The sequence below is a fragment of the Ceratotherium simum genome, chromosome 29 (assembly GCF_057802395.1).
Source record: "Ceratotherium simum simum isolate JZ-2026a chromosome 29, ASM5780239v1, whole genome shotgun sequence".
NCBI classification, from domain to species: Eukaryota; Metazoa; Chordata; class Mammalia; order Perissodactyla; family Rhinocerotidae; genus Ceratotherium; species Ceratotherium simum.
The window spans coordinates 27491070-27512757 of NC_141928.1; the positions used below are offsets into that span (position 1 = coordinate 27491070).

At 44.5% G+C, this 21688-nt stretch overlaps 2 long non-coding RNA genes across 5 annotated transcripts; one reads left to right on the forward strand and one right to left on the reverse strand.

Annotated features, from left to right (window-relative positions):
- Positions 1-1917: 1917 nt before the first annotated feature.
- Positions 1918-10993, reverse strand: LOC147913235 (uncharacterized). Of its 4 annotated transcripts, none has more exons than XR_015548961.1 (5): positions 10939-10993; positions 10715-10783; positions 10397-10630; positions 5412-5576; positions 1918-3719 (listed from the first exon to the last, which is right to left on the reverse strand). It is a non-coding gene; the product is annotated as an uncharacterized LOC147913235 (long non-coding RNA). The 4 variants fall into 4 exon arrangements; XR_015548959.1 differs by lacking the exon at positions 10939-10993 and adding an exon at positions 5894-6070 and having other exon boundaries at positions 10715-10926; XR_015548960.1 differs by lacking the exon at positions 10939-10993 and adding an exon at positions 9340-9447 and having other exon boundaries at positions 10715-10926.
- Positions 9404-15689, forward strand: LOC147913236 (uncharacterized). The gene is made up of 3 exons (XR_015548962.1): positions 9404-9784; positions 15278-15428; positions 15540-15689. It is a non-coding gene; the product is annotated as an uncharacterized LOC147913236 (long non-coding RNA).
- The last annotated feature ends 5999 nt before the right edge of the window (positions 15690-21688 follow it).

Here is a 21688-nt window from a genome sequence, read left to right on the forward strand (position 1 = left end):
CACATCCTTCTTGTTGCTGTACGCGGGACGTGGCCTCAGCATGGCCGGAGAAGCGATGCATCGGTGCTCACCCAGGATCCGAACCCGGGCCGCCAGTAGTGGAGCACGAGCACTTAACCGCTAAGCCACCGGGCTGGCCCATGGATTTCATCGTTTCTTACGGCTGAGTAGTATTCCATTGTGTATATATACCACATCTTCTTCATCCATTTATCCTTTGGTGAGCACTTAGGTTGCTTCCAAGTCTTGGCTATTGTGAATAACGCTGCAATGAACACAGGGGTGCATGTATCTTTATGCATTGGTGTTTTCATGTTCTTTGGATAAATACCCAGCAGTGGAATAGCTGGATCGTATGAAAACCCACACATTTAAAGATTGAGGTTCCAGCCTCATTTGCCACCACCCCTGTTCCTCTGCTCACACCCTACAGACTCTTTGTTGTTCCCTATTTGCATGACACTCTTTCATGTTGCAGCATCTTGGTGCATGCCGTTCCTTTGGCTTGGGATGCCTTTCCTCTTTCCCTTTCTGCAACACTTGACTTGTGCTTCGAGATTCACCCTGAGTTCTTCCTTTGGGCTGTCTTCTCCAGCTCACACAGGCTGACAGAGCTTCTCCCTCTGCATTCCAATGATGCTTGCTGCCACCCTGAACAGTGTCACTCGCACACTGCCACCCACTTACCTCCTGCCTCTCCCGCTAGACTGATTTCCCTCTGTATCCATCACCACAACCACTTCCCCCCCAGGCCTGGCACATAGTAGATGCTAGACGCTCAGTCATGCTAGCCTAATGAATATTTGTGGGTAAAGGAAGAATTATTTCACAATAGAAAACCACTGTTGATCAAGCAGAGGATTCCTGGGAACTTTTAAAATATTTCCCACATTTCCCCAACGAAATCAATTATTCCTGGAGTGTGTATTCATGAAAGTCCTAGCAGAATCTGTAAAACTTGGGCTGTAGCATCCACACGAGTCTTCATATAACATGACTCTTCGGTTCTCTAATCTCCAGGCACAAGTTATTATAGTTTCTGGGGGACTATGTGCTACAGCTTCAACTTGATATATTTTTTTTTTTTTTTGGTAAGGAAGATTAGCCCTGAGCTAACATCAGTTGCCAATCCTCCTCTTTATGCTGAGGAAGATTGGCCCTGAGCTAACATCTGTGCCCATCTTCCTCTACTTTATGTGTGGGACACCTGCCACAGCATGGCTTGATGAGCGGTGCACAGCTCCACACCCAGGATTTGAACCTGTGAACCCTGGGCCGCTGAAGCAGAGCACGTGAACTTAAACACTATGCCACTGGGTCGGCCACCTCAACTTGATACTTTTAAGAGTTGTCCTTTAGGATCAGAACAAAGCCACCGTAATGCTACATTACACACAATGAACCATAAAAATAATCATAATAAAAATAGGCTGTATGAAAGTCTTTAAATTTTCTGGTTGCTATCAAATACCACTAAAGTCACACAGTGGGGAAGATGAAAGTTTCTTCAGTCAACAATCAGTTGGTAGTCTGTTTTTGGTTTTTTCGTATTTTTGTGAGGCAGATCAGCCCTGAGCTAACATCTGCTGCCAATCCTCCTCTTTTTGCTGAGGAAGAGTGGCCCTGGACTAACATCTGTGCCCATCTTCCTCTACTTTACATGGGACTCCTGCCCCAAGCATGTCTTGAAAAGCAGTGAATGTGTCCCCACCCAGGATCCGAACCTGCGAACCCGAGGCCACAGAAGCAGAGCACTCGCACTAAACCACTATGCCACCGGGCCAGCCCCTTTAGTGTTTTGATTCTATCATGTTTTCGCCTATTTCAGCAACATTAAGATGCCTGATTTAGGGCCGGCCCCGTGGCTTAGCGGTTAAGTGCGCGCGCTCCACTACTTGCAGCCCGGGTTCAGATCCCGGGCGCGCACCGACACACTGCTTCTCCGGCCATGCTGAGGCCGCGTCCCACATACAGCAACTAGAAGGATGTGCAACTATGATATACAACTATCTACTGGGGCTTTGGGGGAAAAAAAGGAGAAGGATTGGCAAATAGATGTTAGCTCAGAGCCGGTCTTCCTCAGCAAAAAGAGGAGGATTAGCATGGATGTTAGCTCAGGGCTGATCTTCCTCACAAAAAAAAAAAAAAGATATCTGATCTATAATTGGATCTACAATTTTCTGCTTGCTAGCCCTTGCCAAAAGCCCAGTTAAGATAATTGATACCTGAAAGGAAACAGTCAAAGACAATGCAAACACTTCATTTCCCTGGAGTCTCTTCAAGCTGTTCCTACACGATACAGAGCAGCAGAAAGCCTCGTGACTTGACTGTGATGCTTTAATTCATCATCCAAATGCATCAGCACCTGTCATTTCTTGGTGCAGGAGACAGCCACACAAAGAACGCTCTTATTTCTTTTGTAACAGTTTTATTTTGGGAGTACTTTTCACTTCAATGTTCCTTAAAGTCTTATCTCATAACCTCTCTGCGTTTACCATTGACGGAAAAAGAAGTGACTTTTATCGATGAGCCGGTTCACTTTTAGTTATTGTCCAATATGACCTTTAACTCACTCTTTTCCATTTTCCCCTTGACTGCTAGGAAGCTTAGTTCCAAGTTTTGTGCATTATCGCCATAGATGTCCTTACACTGTGTATCTGGATCAGCTAACGTCCCCATTACATTTTATGCCTCTTGATCTGCCTTCCTTATCTTGACGGTTCTATTTTATGCTGCCTCAAATCTCTTTTGGGAAAAAAAAAAAGCAGAGCAGAATAATTTAGTGATAGATAAAAGAAGATACCAGTACCCAACCCTTTTCTTACATGTAATCACATTTGCCTTCTGAATTTAATAGAGGATTCAGATTAATTGCTGATTTAGGGTGCCTGAAATTTGACAAAGGACCGTGAGAAAGAATGAGTGCTTTACTCGCATTACAGGAATGATCTCCTACGAACATTCTCCCATCCAAACTTTACAGAGCTCAGCACAGTGCCTGACATACAGCAGTAACTCTGTAAATATTTGTTGAATAAATGAAGGCATGAACAAACATTAGCCTTCAAGGTCACCAAAGAAACCTCAGTATTAAGAAAATTTGAAACTATAAAAATCTTTCAAAAAGATGATGATGATGATGATGATGATGACGCTGATTAGTAGCCTGTGTGTATTGCAGCCTTACCAGCAAGAGCCCTGCACAAAGCACTGTACAAAACAGTGTATTAGTAATTCATGAAGCCTATACGATTACACCCATTTCACTGATTAAGAAGTTGAGGCTCAGAGCAGCTAAGCATAGCTAGGAAGTGTTGGGGTTTGGACTCTGCTCTGTCTGATGCTACAGTCCATGTTCTTCATCACCATGCTGTACTTCTGCAAATATTTTTGAATATTTGATACCTCTTCTGTAGTTTGGTCACGTGTTCAGGACAGGAGACTTGTAAAAGGAAATTTAAATGCGACTTTGTTTTTTGGTGAGGAAGATTGTCCCGGAGCTAACATCTGTGCCTATCTTCCTCTATTTTGTATATGGGACACCACCACAGCATGGCTTGATGAGTGGTGTGTAGGTCCGTGCCTGGGATCCGAACCTGCGAACGCTGGGCCACTGAAGCAGAGTGCGTGAACTCAACCACAACGCCATGTGGCCGGCCCCTAAATATAACTTTTTTTTCCACCTTGCTGATTCCTTAGACAGCTTCTTCCATCCGGAACTGCAAAACAGGAGGAGGAGGAATAACAGAGAGGAGAGGATCTCTATGTATACGATTAATGATCACTATATATGTATGAATATGTATCTTGCATAAAGCACTGAACTCATTCAATCATAAATTCCTCCTTCCTTCAAGTGCACCAAGTGATTTTTCACGTCTATATGTCATTTAACTCTAAAATCCTGTAAGGTAGGTTCTCATATTTCGGCCTTCCAGATGAGGAAACCCAGCCCAAGGGGATCAAACGATACAATCATCCCCGGTAATGGCGCCTGGACAGCCCCACGCTGACCTGGCTCCAGAGCGCGTGTGCTATGCCTTTTTCACTGCACACCTGTGACCTTATGCCCTCAGCCTGGTGCATTCGGAACTAATGAAATGGTGTTTTAACCACAAGAAATAATTATTTATGTATATTCCAAATGCATACTTAGACAGGTATTTTGGATAGAAGTAGAGGGTTTAGGTACACAAAGGTCAAGAATATTTCGGAACAGAGATGAACCCAAAGCAGTTGGGCCTTGTACGCTGGCTGATGTGGGCTAACGCTGACCTTCAGGGGACATACGGAAGGAAGGGCCTACACCTCCAGAGCGGCCATGTTTGGATTCAAGCAAAAGGACTATTTTTTGTTTATACAGTATTAACCTGTTAGCAAAATTTTCAGTCAACTAAAAGCACCAAGTTTTTTCACAGCAAGTACAGCTGAGCCCACCCTCCTCTGAGTCATATTTTGGGCCTTAAGCAATGGAGTTGGGGATCTGTCATGCACACAGACCTGCTTCTATCCTTCCCAGGCCCCTGGTCTCTCTTTCAACTCCTCAAATTCCTTGTCTCCCCATCTCCTCTTAATCACCACCCCAGGGCGGCCTTGAAAAGAGTGGAAGGGAACACAAAGGACTCACAGCTCCCCGTCACATTTCAGCAGGTCCACGCAGGGATTTAGGCCATTGGAGGCCCCGGCCCTATAGATTTTCTTGCAAGTTCTCCAAACGGCCTGCGTTTCCATGTCCCTATGCTGTTCCCACTGCCTTGAAAGCCTTTCCTCCCTCCTCAGCCTGCAATTCACCCTCTCAAAACTCAGCTCAGTTCACATAGGATCCCGGTGCCCCAAAACTACAGTTTATCTTCTTCCTCTCTCCCTCACAGCACTTCCCACGTTCTATTGAAATCGCTGCTTCCCGCCTCCCCCACTGCGCTGGGCATTTTTCAGGTCAGAGATTTGCATCTTATTGTTTTTGTATCCCAAGCACCTAGCAAGGGGCTCACACACCATGGGCAACATCAGAAGTCTGCAAAATAAACAAATGTGGTCCACACCTCAGTTCCTGAAAGTTTATACCTATCTGTAGCCTCTACTTACAAGAATTAATGTTTGTAATGGGTACCTCAATTTGCACAGGACTTCATATTACATTACCTCCCCTGATCCGCAGAAGAGCTCTAAGACATGGGTATTATCAGGACCATTCTCAGATGAGGAAACTGAGGCTCAGAGAGTGACAATGGCCCAATGTCCGCTACTGTGAAAAGTAGCGGAAACTAAGATCCCGGCCTTCTGGTCTTTCCCTCTCCACCGCACCGCTGGCTCTTGAGGGACATTCACAAGTCTACACTATGTATTATTTTTCACATGCTGCCATGTACATCGCAAGTCCAGTCTAGACAACACGTACAACTTACTCTTACCAGCACAGTCTCACCCTCCATCTGCTGTTTCTAATTTGCTGTCACCAGGAGGCTCCATTCCTGGACGGTGCTCATCCCTTTTCTTAAACCGGGACCATCTGGGCATCTGCTCTCCTTTCACGCAAGCCCAAAGCAAGCCCTGGGGAAGGGAGAGCACAGATCCACCTGCCAGAGAAGGAAGATCGCAGTTCAGAAAATTCCTTCCTGCACACCTCCGGGCACGAGAACCCCACTCTAATCTCAAGCTGCCACCCCAGGGAAGTGGCTCATCCACGTGGCCCACGTTCATCACACCCAGGATGTGTTCCTGGAATTGTCTTTGTGGACATTAAAATCCTAATTTAAACACACTAGGAAGCTTCGTATTTAGAGGAGGCTTGCTGGCAATTACTAAGCAAAGCGAAGGCTCCTTCTGTAAGGAGAATTGCTGGCCCCAGAATAATTCATTTACACCTAATGGGTTTGCTTAAAGAAGCTCCCACCTGCTCCGACTTCAAGCTCAGAGTTCTTGGAAATGTGATCTTTCCAGGCTCCCCACTACATGGCAATGGAGCTTCACTGCCCCACGCTGCTTCCTTTTCCTCCCAAAATGTGTGTACAGATGTGAGGTCCCAGCCTGTGAGCTGTGGAGGGGCCTTGGACCCTCAGGGAGTTGCCACCTGGAAAATAAAGACACAGGGCTGGCAAAGCCGTGTGCTAGATGGTACACAGGGAAAGAAAGATGAGCCTAGATTTCACAATGGCTCTGTTTCCAGTATCACTTTCATTTTTACATCGGAGACAGGGTTGGGTGACTCTTACTCACGGTTGCATCATTGAGGGCAGAGAGAGACTGTGTTCCTTACTCTGAGCGGCCCTCAGAGATGTGTTGGGGGAGGGAGGAGGGTCGTGCTGGGTCTGGAACATCATTAAGTCTTTTCCTCAACTCCTGTTAAAGATGCCCCCATTTCTCTCAGCAGCCTGTTCCAAACCTCCACCCTCTTCAAATTAACAGCTGTGCCCACCCAAACGGGCTCCCTCATCCTCAGCAAAGGAGACACCCAGTCCTGCGTTCTCGACGTTCCTTGTCCACACATCTAGCCCTGCCTCTCTTCTTCCACCCAAGCCTGCTGTCTCCCCATCCATCTCCTGGGGCACCACTCTGTGGATCCTCTCCTCTCCCTGCAGTGTCTTTAATCAGCTCCTTTCCACCAGTTCTTCCCATCAACATTCAAACATGCTCACGTCTCTCACAGTATAAAATAAATAAATAAATGTAAAAATACCTTCACCCCAATTCCCCTCCAGCTGTTACCTTAGCTGTCACTGCAGCTGGCTCAACCCTTCCTCTCCAGTCCTGCACAGCCACAAGCTGACCTCAGGCCCATCCTGCCACTGAAACGGTTCTCATCAAGGTCAATGTGATCTTTCATTGGCCAAACCCGGTTGCTAGTCTGAATACCCAACCTCATCCCCACTCACAGCCAGGCTCACTCCATCTTCTTCCCTGACACTTCATTTCCAACAGCCCAAATGCTCCCATAGTTTCCTGGCCTCAGCAGCCCCCTGAGCATGACCAGTAGATGTTCTCCCTGTAGACACCTGCCCATGGGAAGGCACAGGAGGACCCTGGAGGGTCCCGGATATAGTCGTGTGACCTGAAAGTTTAGCAGGTTTGAGCTAACATGTCCTGGAGCATCCATCTCCAGACACCCCTGATAGAGAAGACTCCAAGTCTGGTGCTGAGACCCCATCAGCTCTGCAGTTTTCCAAGATTCCAGGAATGACTGAGTCCCTTTAGATTGCCACAATCCTTCTTTAGATAAGTGAAAATTCCGGACAGCCTTGCTCTGGTCAGCTGTTTTATCTCTTTTTTGATTTGCATGTCTCTGGTCCCATCCTTGCTTTGCTAGTTTATAGATCACCTCTTAGAAGGCAACCTCATTTACAAGTGGCTAAGACATTGACATACTGTTGCTCTGCAGATCACCTACAAGTCATCCTGTGACTAGCACGAGATCATCCCGCTGGAGTCTGGATCTTTCCACCTATTAACTCTCTAACTGTCCCCCTCACCCTTACTCCAGCCCTCTCCTCCAGTTCTTCTCAAAGGCCCTCTGAACTCCTTCCCATCCTGCAGGCCCCAGCCCCACTGTGCATTCAGGGAGAACAAATGGGTCCCCCTCTGGATTCCCTCCCATAACCATGAACTTATCATACTCGAGTATTGATTATTCTTGACATTCTATTAGGGCAATTTTGGGCTTATTGTCACATTTCTTTTTTTTTTTTTTTTTTTTTTTTTTTGTGTGTGAGGAGGATCAGCCCTGAGCTAACATCCAATGCCAATCCTCTTCTCTTTTGCTGAGGAAGACTGGCCCTGGGCTAACATCCTTGCCCATCTTCCTCTACTTTATATGGGATGCTGCCACAGCATGGCTTGACAAGCAGTGCGTCCACGCGAGCCCGGGATCCAACCCAGCGAACCCTGGGCGGCCGCGGCGGAAAGCGCGCACTCAACCGCTTGTGCCACCGGGCCAGCCCCTCTTTTCATTTTAAAACAGAGTATTAAAAAGCAATCTATAACTGACTGGTACCTACACAAACACCCAGAGCCATTATGTCAACAACCTGGTAAATGTTTCACTCACTGGTTTCCAGCTGCCATGGGGAGAGATCCTACCATTTGCCAGATGCTCTGATGCTGCCTGGAGAACAGATCTACAAGGTGCACTATCCTGGTGGGGGGGGGGGGGGAGCAGGAAAGCTGTAGTAAATAAACAATTTTAGGGGCTGCTGAAGGTTTCATATCTATTTTTTAGAAAATTAAAAATGAATGGCATGGTGTCGTGGAAAAAGAATGGACTAAACTTGGATTCATCTTGGACAAATTGGACTCAAGTACTGACAGTACCACTTACTAGCTCTTTGTACCCTCTGGGACCCAGTTTCCTCATCTATACAATGGGCACAAACAACAGCAAGACTGCCTGCCTCGCTGGGGATTGTTGGGATAATAGATGTGAAAGCCCTTTCGGCTGTCAACTATTCACTCAAATGGGCTGCAGAGTTGTTTTTGCCAGTAGCGTTGATGTTTTGTGCTAGAAAGAAAAACTGGGACTGTGAATCAAGCACCTTTGTCTTGGCCCAGTTGGGTGACTTTGGACACAAGATGCCTGCATTATTTTGCAGGATTCCTTGGGAGATAGTGATATAGGAAATGGCAAATAGTTTCCAAAAATCAAGAGTCTGGGGCAAGTCTCAGAGCACTCAATAGCATTAACCCTTTTACAGAAGCAAATTGATAACATTTATTCCTACCTCCCTTCCCTGTGGCAATATCCGCCACAGGAAGATCCACTGATAAGGGAAAAAGACTTCAGTATCTACCCACAACACAAGCCAAGGACCATCCCCCACCCTCCTCTGACTCCTGGTCTGGCAGCAGAAGACTCCTGCAGTCTAGATAACTTTGGGCTGGTCACTTCAATCCCCTGTCCTTCCTCCTCATCTGCTAACTGGGCATACCGAGAGAGCCCTTGTCACGTGGTTACTGTGTGAGCATCAAGTGAGGTCATATATTTGAAAGACACTGGCAAACATTTAACTATGTACCAAGCTGCATGCATGTTAATGATCAGCATTATTTGCTGTTAAGTGTGTGAAATAAACATGAAGGAAACCCAATGACAGTCTGTTTCTCAGCCCAACGAGGCAGACGTAGAAGTTCCTTTTAAAAGAACCTGATTTGGTGAAGTCTCCCCATAACTGATGGAGCTGCAGGGAGGGTGTCCAGACCAGGGTCAAGAGCACAGTAGCTTTGGGATTTTAGACACGAATCCTGCCTGCGTCACTAGTGGTAACAATTTGCATAATCTTAGGCAATTTATTTAATCTTTCTGAGCCTCCGGTTTTTCCTCTGTAAAATGAGAATAATAAGAGCACTTACCTCACAGGGTTGTTATGTTGATTATTCGAGATAAAGCATTTAAAACAATTCACACAATGGCTGGCTCGGTGCAATGGTTAACAGTGTTAGTTTCAGCAGGTAGGTGGACTGGAGCAATGAAGACAGAAGGGAGTGGAATGTACTAGCTGGTAAATTATTTACATTTTGCTCCGTACCATGGGTCATTCTTACCTAATGAAATACATAAAAAGTGTACATATAGGCAAGAACTGGACCATGGTATGGAAGATGACAATTGTCTTGCTAGTTACTTTGGAGAGATGGGGAACGGATTGCTATTCCTTTATCTCTTGTCATAATGTTGTTTGCACAAAGGATGCAATTTTGTTATATATATTTTTTAGTTTAAAAGGAAAAAACAAGCCTGACCCTGAAGTGTAGTGGCAGTTGGCTCTGAGGATGCCTTCAAGACCGGAAGTCTTAGGTAAGTGGACTTGTGGACTTACCTAAGACTTACGCTTGCATGAGAGAAAGGTCAGAAAGGTGTTAGACAGATTCCCACTGAATTTGAAATAAAATCCATGCTCCTTCCTGAGGTCTAAAAGCATCTCCTTGAATATAGAAGGTACTGAAGGTAGGACTCAGCTATCATCTTTCTACCCCAACTTCCCTCTGACCTCCACCCTCCCGGGCTGACTCTCATTCCCTCAGGCTCTTTTCACCTGGGCCAAATACTTGCCTATTTGCAATTCAGGTCTCTGATCAATGTTATCTCCTTCCAGAAACCCAATCATTCTATCTCCTCAGCCTTTTTCTTTTCTTTTCTTCATAACACTTATGCACTATCTAAAATTATCTCATTTGCTTACATGTTTATTATGTGGCTTTCTTTCTCTAGAATATAAACACCATCAGATGAGACAGACCTTATCTGTCTCATTTGGATCTCTTGCCATGGAACACTGACAAGGCACTCAATAAGAACTTAAGAAAGGAACAAAGGAATCCATGTCAATTGTTAATGGTGAGGGATGAGTACGAGGCAGATCAGCAGTGCTCCACCCCCCAGCTGACTGCTATGTGCCTGTACACATACCTGGGCAGAATTTCAGGCATTTTAGCCAAAGAGCAAATGGCAGCCAAGGCCAAGGCATAGGTAGCAGTTGGCACAAGAGGCTCCTTCCATAGCAGAAACCTGTAAGTTTGGCTTCAGCAACATCAGCCTCGTGTGTCTCTAGGCACAAGCCTGCTGGTTAGACATGGCCACTTCGATCTGATGTCTGGGCTTTGGTGCAGCCGTGAACATAAGGCCAAAAGTCCATGTTCTTCCCTGAATAAAAAAACAAAAGACAAAATTTAGCTCAAAGGAAACAAATTCTTAGGAAATAGCACAGCTCACTTTGATTCAACTCACGTTGATGGGGCCAAGCCCCGTGGCAGGGTGAAGGAGATTCAGAGCGTCTGTCTCGCAAAGTAGGTAGGACTAGAATGGGAATAACAAAGTAGAGTGAGAAAAGAGTATTGAAATAGCACCAAATTCTTCAGGAGCCCGGAGGAGGGATTCAGGAGATCCATGTAAAATGACGTCCAGGCATTCCCTTCCCATAGAGGTGAAAGTGTGACCAGAGAGAAACCCACAACAAAACCAGCACTTGATGGACTCTCACAAGCCTCCCCTGCTGTCGCTGTGAAGATTGCCCCTTAAGGTCTGACAACCTTCTTCCAGCTCTGCTACCGGGCAGGCCTGGGGGCAGACTGACAAACTGCCTCTTGCTGTTTGCAGAAAGCAAGACAAGATCTTGAACCACTCAGTTCCTCAAGAAGAATGGCTAGTTCTTCTGACCACAGCTTTGAGCAGCTCTAGAGGCTGCCCGGAAGGATGTGAGGCTTGGAAGGCAGGGATCTGAGCTCCAGGAGAAAATATTCTGGTGTCTCCTGTTAGCAATAGGCCTGCTCCTGAAAAGGTTGTATCTAAGAGTGTTTGTGAGGGGCTGGCCCGGTAGCGAAGCGGTTAAGTGCTCGCGCTCCGCTGTGGTGGCCTGGGGTTCGGATCCCGGGCGCGCACCAAGGCACCGTTTGTCAAGCCATGCTGTGGCGACGTCCCGTATAAAGTGGAGGAAGATGGGCATGGATGTTAGCTCAGGGCCAGTCTTCCTCAGCAAAAAGAGGAGGATTGGCAGATGTTGTTAGCTCAGGGCTGATCTTCCTCACACACACACACAAAAAAAGTCTTTGTGGACCCTTTTATAATAAAAAAAGAAATGTCTCTTCCAGCCTATCATATTAGGGGCCCCGCTGTTTACACATCTGGGGTGCACCTCCATGCCATGGTTTGTGGAAACAGCCAGAGCTTTGGGGTCCACGCATCTGGCTTCAGTCCTATACCACCCACCACTTTCCTTAAGCAACTCCCTTTTCCTTCTCTGTGCTTCAGTTTGCTTATCTGCAATCTGAGAGCAGTGTTTTTCAAACTGCAAGTTTTGATCCATTCATAGGTAATAAAATCAATACAGTGGGTTGCAACCAACATTTTTAAAAAGTGAAATAGAAGAGTTTAAAATATAAAATATCTGAGTGCAGTTAATAGATAAGTATTGTCTTGTGAAACTTCTATTTCATCTATAAACACATATGTGCTGAAATCAATACAACATATATTTCTCACTGTGGGTTACTATTTTTTTTTAAAAGTTCAAAGCATACTATGTTGCGTTTTCAAGGCTAGTGGCAGAGACAGATCAATCAAAAGGTGCATCCTACTGCTTGCCTAATTGTCAATTTCCCATTGTTTGCCTGAGGACTGAGCCCAGCTGCAAGTGAACTTGTGATCCGGCTCATGAATGTATAAGTATGTGTATATGTATATATCTCCAAAGAGAATATATTCAAGTGAAAGGGAATGTACCCAGAAGGCCTGCACCATGTCCCCTCCTCCCCCAAACATGACTTTCCTAACTTCTAACGCTGTACATTAGCTTTGCTTGTTTTTTGAACTTTGTATAAATGAAATCACAGTACGAACTCAAACTGTGGACACAGTGACCTAGAAAAGGAGATGCTCAATGCTGCGTTTATTATCCAGCATGACATCAGCCAGCCAGACAGCACTGCGAAAATAATAATATTATGATTATTGAGTGAAGGCCTGTTATATGCCAGACTGTGTGCTAAGCGATTTAAAAATATTTGAGTTCATTCTCTCAAGATGTATGGGACTCAAGATGTATGTTATCACAGTATCGTCATTTTTCAGAAAAGGAAATTGAGGCACAGAGAAGTTGTGACGGTGGCGTTCCAAGGTCATAGAACCTATAAATGGCCAAGACAGGGTTGGAATCTTTATCTTTCTGCCTCCAGAATCCTTTCCATTACACACTTTTTCCAAGGGGCTGAGATACTTTGCAACAAAGTAGCTTTGGAATAGCAGTTCGTTCCATCTGTGGGGAACCAGTCCCAGTGGTACAAGTCACCCGGTCCTCCTGGGCCTGGCTTTCACCCACACTTGGTGGAATCTAAGAAAGCAATCAAACTACCCTTCATGAAGCCAAGGGGTTCCAGAAGGCCTGAATTAAAATGAGAGGTCTAATCTGGGGAACTTCTTACTACACAATATTTCTTCCAGAACATTTGGTCCTTTGGGATTTCCCCAAATTGCCAACAATGAGACACAAAATTCCATCTCCCTTTCCCTGGTTGCTTCATAGTATCTAACATTTCTCCCTACCTTACCTATGAGTATATTTCCTTTTTGGACTACTTTGGCAATTCCTTACTATCCAGAGAAATTGGGGATTTCTTGCTTTTGTTTTTGTTTTTTTTAACAAATATAACTACAGTCCACCACTTCTTTTGTGAAGCCACATCTCACCAACGACATTGGTGAGTAACTTGTTCAGTGTACCCAAGAACAGAGGATAAAGGGATCCATGCACCAATTTTTTTCATATTAGAAATTTTAGTTTTTATATTTGCCGTCCAGCTTACAACATACCCACTACCCTAGAGTTCCAAGGAAATTAGTCAGGTCTTAAATTAAACTTTAACCTTGTTTCAAATTAAAAATATAATTTGCCTCTTTAGTGTCATATGTGTCTATTTCCTGGCCTCAAAAACACTAACAGTTCCTTGACTACAGTAGTTGAAATTCTATTTAGCCCTCAGTAACAGAGACAGCTTCCCCCACCCCCAGGCAAAGCTAATTGAGTGGGCCTTTTGCTCTCACAATGCTTCCTAAAATTTTAGACTTGTTCCTCCACTCCTTAACACAACCCCCCAACTCTGAACTCCCCCCAGGGCGGCAACCACATTGTATTCATATTCCTCCTGATTATTTACCCCAACACAGGCAGGACAAGTTTCCCTGCACACAGTAAGCCTTCAGTATACGTAGTTGCATTGAATTAACTTCTAAGTAAACTGTTTATTGAAGTCTAATGTGCCTATAGAAAGGTGAACAACCATAAGTGTTTGAATGTTGACAAAGTGAAAGAAAATATATCCAGCACCCCAAAAGGCCTGCGTCATGACCCCTCCTGCCCAAATGACATGACTTTCCTGATTTCTAACACTGCGCATTAGCTTTGCTTGCTTTTCTGAACTTTGTATAAATGGAATCACAGCATGAACTCTCTTGATTTTGGCTTATTGTACTAAACATCATGTTTGTGAGATTTAACCATGTCGTTTTGTGTAGCACTGGTTAATTTATTCTCATTTGCTACATGGCATTCCACTCTGACTGGGCAGTTATTTATTTATCCATTCTACTGTGGATGGACATTTGGGTTGTTTCTAATTTGGGGCTCCTATGAATAGAGTTGCTATGAACATTCTTGGATATTTCTTTCTGTTAAGTTACCTAGGAGTACAATTGTTCAGCTTTAGTGGATACTGCCAAACAGTAAGGTGGTTGTGGAAATTGACAAATTGATTCTAAAATTTATATGAAAATACAAAGCACCAAAAAATATCCAAAGCAATCTTGAAGAACAAAGCTGGAGATCTTACACTACTACATATTATAAAACTACTGTCATTAGGACAGTGTGGTTTGGGCACAAATAGGTCAAAGGACTGGAAGAGAGAATTCAGAAACAGATCCACAAATATAGGTTACTTGATTTATGGTATAGGTGACACCGCAAAGCAGAGGGGAAAGAATGATATTTTCAGTAAATGGTGCCAAATCAATTGGATAAACACACGAAAAAAAAATTTAACCACACATTAAAATCAATTCCAGATGGATTATAGATCTAAATGTTAAAAATAAAATAACAAGGCTTTGTCAAAAAATATATATATATAGTAGAATATGACTTAGGGTAGGCAAAAATTTCTTATACACAGGACATAAAAAGGATTAATAATAAAGGCAAAATTTGATAAATTAGACTGCTTTAAAAATAAAAGCTGTTTATCAGAAGACATCATTAAGGGATTGAAAGCACAGAGCACAGATTGAGAAAAGATTTTTGCAAAAATATATCCAACAAAAGACTTTTAAACAGAATGTATAAAGAACTCCTACACATCAATTCCAAAGAGACGACCAATAGAAAAATGTGCAGGAGGAGGAGAAAGGAGAAACTTGAATGGGCGCTTCACACACACACACACACACACACACACACACACACACACACGAGTACATCCAAATGGCCAATAAACATATGGAAAGGGGCATAAGGGAAATGCAATTAAAACTACCATGAGACACCACTGGACTCTCAAAAGAATGGCCAACACGGGAAAGTCAGGTCACACCCCGTGTTAGCAAGAAGGTAGAATAACCACGCTCTCACACACACTGCTGGGAATAGTAAATATTGGTCCATCCACCGAATTTCTTCAACAGGATCTGCCCCAATTATTCTCCTTCCCCACCTCCCAGAGGAATGGACTGGAGTGGGAGGGGGGTGGCTGGAAAGCATGTGCAAACCTCTATTCTTTTTCTTCTTTCTATCCATTCACCCAGGCATCAGAGACTCCCTGAGACATCTTTTCTCCCCTTGGAGCGGTGCTAGAGCCTGTGCACACCACTGGGAATAAGACTCATTTCTGACCGGGGTGGCCTCCTTCACAAGCTCCTGGAGAAACAAACAGGCACTTACTGTAAACAACATGTGGTAATTCTTGTCTCATCCAAAGACTCAAAGCTTTCTGACTAGTACTCTTAAATATGTCCCCAAAATGAATTCCTAAAATTCAAAGTTATGTTCATTTTTATTTCTCTACAGGTTCAAGTTTCAAAATTGTCCTCCCGAAAGGTTGGACCAACATACACTCCCAGCAGAGGTATACACGTGCTCTGTGTATCAACATGATTGCTGAAAAATAGTATCTTGTTTCACTTATCTTTTTCATCACTAATAAAACTACACTTTTTAAATGTGTTTATTGGTCATTTTTATTTCTTCTTTTGTAATTGGAAGTTCACATATTTTGTTCATGTTGTCATTAAATTCTTATATTTTTGAAAGAAGGCTCTAGGCAGCAAGGATATTAACTTTTCACTTGTTAGATACATTGCAAATATCTTCCACTATATTTGTTTTTTCTCCCCCTTTAATTTTATTTATTTGTTTGTTTGTTTGTTTATTATTATTTTTTTGTGTGTGAGGAAGATCAGCCCTGAGCTAACATCCATGCTAATCCTCCTCTTTATGCTGAGGAAGGCCGGCTCTGAGCTAACATCTATTGCCAATCCTCCTCCTTTTTTTTTCCCCAAAGCCCCAGTAGATAGCTGTATGTCATAGTTGCACATCCTTCTAGTTGCTGTATGTGGGACGCGGCCTCAGCATGGCCCGAGAAGCGGTGTGTCGGTGCGCGCCCGGGATCCGAACCCGGGCTGCCAGTAGCGGAGCGTGCGCAATTAACCGCTAAGCCACAGGCCGGCACTCCCCCTTTAATTTTATTTGTACGTTTTTTCCTACATATACAAATTTTAAATATTTATATAGTAAAATCTGTCCTTCTGTTATAACTTCTATATTTCCACAAAATAGTTAGGAAACCTCTTTCCATTTCAAAATTACAAAAGTAGTTACACATTTTTCCTAGTATGATTTCATTTATCTTTAAATAGCTTGGAGTATATTTTGCATGAGGTGTGAAGTAGGGCTCCAATTGTGTGAGTGGGTGTATGTATGTAAATTTTTTTTCCCCTGAATGATAGCCAGTTGTTCAGCATCATTTATTGAAGAATGGTCACTTTCCCTACTCATTTGTGTGTGTTTGGATGACCTAGTTGAATAGTGAGATTTGGTATCAGAAGGATCTCCCTGGCTGTCCAGGAAGGCAGGTTGACCCCGAGTGGCCAGAGTGGAGGTGTGGACCAGTAGGAGGCTCAGATGTTGCAAAAGTGTAGGAGAAAAGGTGAATGTCTGAATTACAACAGGCACATGGGGAGGTGAGGAGAGAGGACTGACAGCCCTCGTCTCCCCCCAGCCCCACTCCCCTATAATCACCTCATCTAGCTGCCTTTCTCGGTATCTGTAAACTTTGTCCACTGTCAGGGGAGGGAATAAAGCCCAGTAGTCAATCTTGGAGAATCTGGAATCAGGCTACTGCATGTAAATCCTGGCTTCACTGCTTACACCAGCCTTGTGACCTCAAGCCAGTGTCTTGATATTTCTGGTCCTCAGTTCTCCCACCTGTAAAGTGGAGCTAATAGTAATACCTATTGCAGAGCACATCAAGGAGGATTTAAGGAGCTAATTCACATGAGGCTCTTATCCTGGCGCTTGGCACAGACTGATCTCAATTAGTTAATATTGTTATCAGTTGGTTTTTAAGGAAAGTTGTGACCATCACTTTTTTCAGTGCAACAAAACTCAGTCCTACCTTTGGATGGGTGTGGAGGTCTGAGCCTGAAACAGAGCAGTTAGAGGAGTAGGTGGAAAGGGCAAGGTGATAGGAAGGATTCCAAGTCACATAGTTGAAGGCACTGGTCTAGAAAATGCTTTATTTAAGGTATACTTATGCAATAAAGCCTAAGAACTAAGGACCGCCATTAGTAAAATAAATTCGCATATTGATTAATGATGACCTGTATTCCCCCCACACCCACCCCACTTTTAAACACAACTGTTTATTTGTTTATATAAAGCTTTGGTCAAAAGTAGAGCCACAGATGTCTTCCTTTCTTTCCTTCTTATATTTTTGGGAGAATGAGATAATACCTACAGTTGATTGACTCCATCATAGACACAAGGCTAAGCCCTTTAAAAATTATCTCATAGAATACACCCTCTGTAATAACTCTGAGGTTGTTATTATCATCCCCAATGTATAGATGAGGAAAGAGAGTCTCTGGGAAATGAGGAAGTAACTTGCACGCAGCTGCCATTACTAAGGACCAAGATTCAACCCCAGGTCCTGTGACTCCAACACCCCAGCTCTGAACCCAATGATGAACGCATGGATAATGAGTTGAAATTTTGGAGGCTGGCAAGTCCAGCTTGGCAGATGGGGGAAATTACTTTCTGAAGGATTTAGTGTCTTCTTTTTATTTCTAAAATGGTCAAGCCTGGAAGGACTTGGGAACTCATCTAACCCAGCTTGCTCATTGTGTAGACGGAGAATCTGGAGCCCAGAACAAAGAGATGTGCCCAAGCCGACTACACACTGAGTTCTCCGCTGAGTCCTGGGTCTCCTCACCCTGTGCACTGCTTGTAATCTCCTCATGGCCTCCAGATCAAAGGCCCAGAGATGGAGGGGAGACATGTTTTGTGCTACCCAGCCAGCACAGTGAAAAAGACATCGCCCCAGTCCAAAGAAGCTTGCAAATCAGCAAGGGAGAGGATTCAGGCCCACAAATAACAAACACCATGAATAAGGGTGAAAAACACTCTGGGGTCTTTGGAGGGCTCTGTCCCTCTGGCCAGAATCAGAGAAGACTTCTTGGAGGAGGTTGCAGGAAAGATGGGTCTACAGCAGAAATGACATTCCAGATGGAGAAGGCACACCTAGAAGGGATTACTAATAATGAAAGCTAACATTTGTTGAGCTGTAACATGCAGATTCTATGCTATAAGCTTTACGTATATTAACTCCTTTAAACCCCACATCAACACTATAAGGTAGTACAATATTTATCGCCATTTCAGACAAGGGGAAATTGAGACACATAAAGGATAAGTGACTTGCCCAAGGACATACATTTGGGAAGTGGCAGGTTCCAGAATGAGAATGGCAGCTGGAGTGACTCCTGCGTTCTTTACAACTGAGGGAGGACCCAGGGGTCAGCAATGGGGACAAGAATGTAGGATGAGGGAGTAGGAGATTCTTTTTCTAGGAAAAGTCAACTTCCAGTTGACCCGAGGCCCTTACCCCGCCGTCTGGGGCCTCCTGAGGTAAGCAAAGAGGACTCATCTAATGAAGGTCAGGTCAATGGTCTCTGGACCTGCCATGAGACCTTCTAGAGGCTATCAGGACTGAGCTAGGAGGCCTAGGCTGTTTGGCTCACTTTGGAACCACAGTGTTCAGGAACCCATCCTGACTGATATTACACCAGTCCCAGGGGCTCTCTGGGACCAGGCCTCAGACCCCAGTCCTAGAATTTGGCAAATATTTTCCAAATGCCAACCATAGCTATGGTTTAGCCCATTTGATGACCGTGGGGTTTGGAGGTAAGAGCTCAGGTTGCAGCAGCAGCCTAAGTCCAGCTCTAAGAACAGAGGGCCTTGGGCCCAGCTCTGACCCTCTCTGGACTTCAGGGAGGACCTGGGTCGGGGGGATCATCCTGACCTCATGGGCTTGTTAGGAGGAATCTGTGAAACCAGAAGGATGAGGGCCAGCACAATGCCCGGAGCCCATAGGTACTTAATAAGTGCTAAATTCTTGCACTTGACCTTGAGGCTTCTCTTCTTCTTGGAGCAGGCTGAGAATGGATGGACCGGCCCCAGTCCTCGGGGATTCCCTGTCTTCCCTAAAAACAGATCCACGGGCCCTTGGAGTGTTGAGAATGTTACTGGTAATCACTGCTAGAGTTAATGGTAATCACTGCTAGAAACAGCAGACAACAGAGACCTACGTGGGAAGTGATGAAGGTCTCAGAACCTGTATAAATTCACTCATCAGTTTCCTCCTGCTCTGGAGTGATAGCAGCCTTCCTTGGACAGCACCCACTATTTCAAGGGGCAGCTTTCTTCAACTGTCCTCCATCCCAGACCTTCTCAAGGTGCCATTGAGGCTTCATTCATCCATTAACCCCTTGCTGAACACCTACCCAATATTCTGGACACAAGATTACTCAAAGGCAAAAGGAAAAGCAAATCAAGTGTCCATCGACAGATGACAGATAAACAAAATGTAGTCTATCTGTACAATGGAATATTATTAAGCCGTAAAAAGGAATGAAATTCTGACACATGCCACAACACAAATGAACCTTGAAGACGTTACACTAAGTGAAATAAGTCTGTTACAAGAGGACAAATATTGTATGATTCCACTTAAAACGGGTACATAGAATAGTCAAATTCATAGAGACAGAAAGCAGAATAGAGGTTACCAGGGGCTGAGGGAAGGGGGAATGGGGAGTTAGTGTTTAATGAGTACAGAGTCTCAGTTTGCAAAGATGTATACATTCTGGAGATGGATGGTGGTAATGGTTGCACTACAATGTGGATATACTTAATACCACCGAACTGTACACTTAAAAACGATTAAAATGGTAAATTTTATCTTATGTATATTTTACCACAATTTTAAAAATTTTTTACGTCCTTTAGTAGGTGAATGGATAAATAAACTGTGCTACATCCAAACAATGGAATATTATTCAAGTGTTAAAAAAAAGAAGCTATCAAGCCATGAAAAGGCATGGAGGAAGCTTAAATGCATATTACTAAGTGAAAGAAGTCAATCTGAAAAGGCTACATACTATATGACTCCAATTCTATGACATTCTGGAAAAGGCAAAACTATGGAGACAGTAAAAGGATCAGTGGTTGTCAGACATGGGGGAGGGAAGAGGGATGAATAGGTAGAGCACAGAGGATTTTTAAGACAGTGAAAATATTCTGTATAATACTGTAATGGTGGAAACATGTCATTACGCATTTGTCCAAACCCATGGAATGTACACCATCAAGGGTGAACTGTAATGTGAACCATGGACTTTGGGTGATTATGATGTGTCAATGTAGGTTTATCTATTGTAACAAATGTATCACTCTGGTGGAGGATGTTGATAACGGGGGAGGCTGTGCACGTGTGTGGGCAGGGGGTATATGGGAAACCTCTGTACCTTCTTCTCAATTTTTTTTGTGTGTGTGTGAGGAAGATCAGCCCTGAGCTAACATCCATGCCAATCCTCCTCTTTTTGCTGAGGAAGATTGGCCCTGGGCTAACGTCTGTGCCCATCTTCCTCCACTTTATATGGGATGCCGCCACAGCATGGCATGACAAGCGGTGTGTTGGTGCGCGCCCAGGATCCGAACCCCGGGCAGCCGTGGCGGAGTGCGAGCACTTAACCACTACGCCACCTGGCCGGCCCCTGTACCTTCCTCTCAATTTTGCTGTGAACCTAAAACTGCTCTAAAAGAATTCTTTAAGAAAAAAAAGGAGGGTGTAAGTGGGAGCTGTCCTGCTCCCGGAGATCTCCCTGTCTAGATGAGGAGACAGACAGATAAACCAGCAGCTACAGAGCCATGTGTTAAGAGATCTCAATGACACAGGTGTCTCAGGCTGGCCCTTCTCCAGCCCAGAAAGTAGAAGGTTCTCTGGAGGCAGTGTGTCCCGCCTGCAGCCTGGGCCCGGCCATCTCGGTGGGTCCCCGAACTTCACTGAAGAAGTCCCTTCAAATAAGGCTTGTAGGCCTCTGGGTCCATCCATTCCTGCCTTCACAAACTACATTAGCTAACAGCTACTCAGTTAGAATTCACTTCTGGTAAGTGAGCTTTGACCTTAACAGAAACGAATGTCATGGACACAGCAGTCCCCAAATGACCCCCTGCTGCTGCTGAATTTCTAACTGATAATGGCCCTGCTCTCTGTTATTCAGCTCTCCTTTTTTCACCCAACCTCCCCCTACCTTCTTTCTGGAACTCTCAAATCCATCTTGACCGTTCCACTTCCAGGCCCTAGGCAGGGAGGGCTGCATGGGTGTCAGAGGGCCTAACTCTAATGTGGCAGCTGTCTACCCAGCCAGGCCAGTCATGGAACTGGAGCTAGAGGTGACAGTGAGGGGCCCTAAAACATCAGAGCAAAGCTGTGCAAAGCTGAAAAGAGACAGGATGGCTCTTCCAGAACAAAGCTCAACTTGATGTGGCATTAAGGGGTCTAAAGAAGGAATATTCCTCTCAGATGGAGCTGGAGGCATGAAGGGAAGGAGTGCCAGTCTCGGAGAAAAAGCAGAGTCATTTATTCTTTCATTCATTCA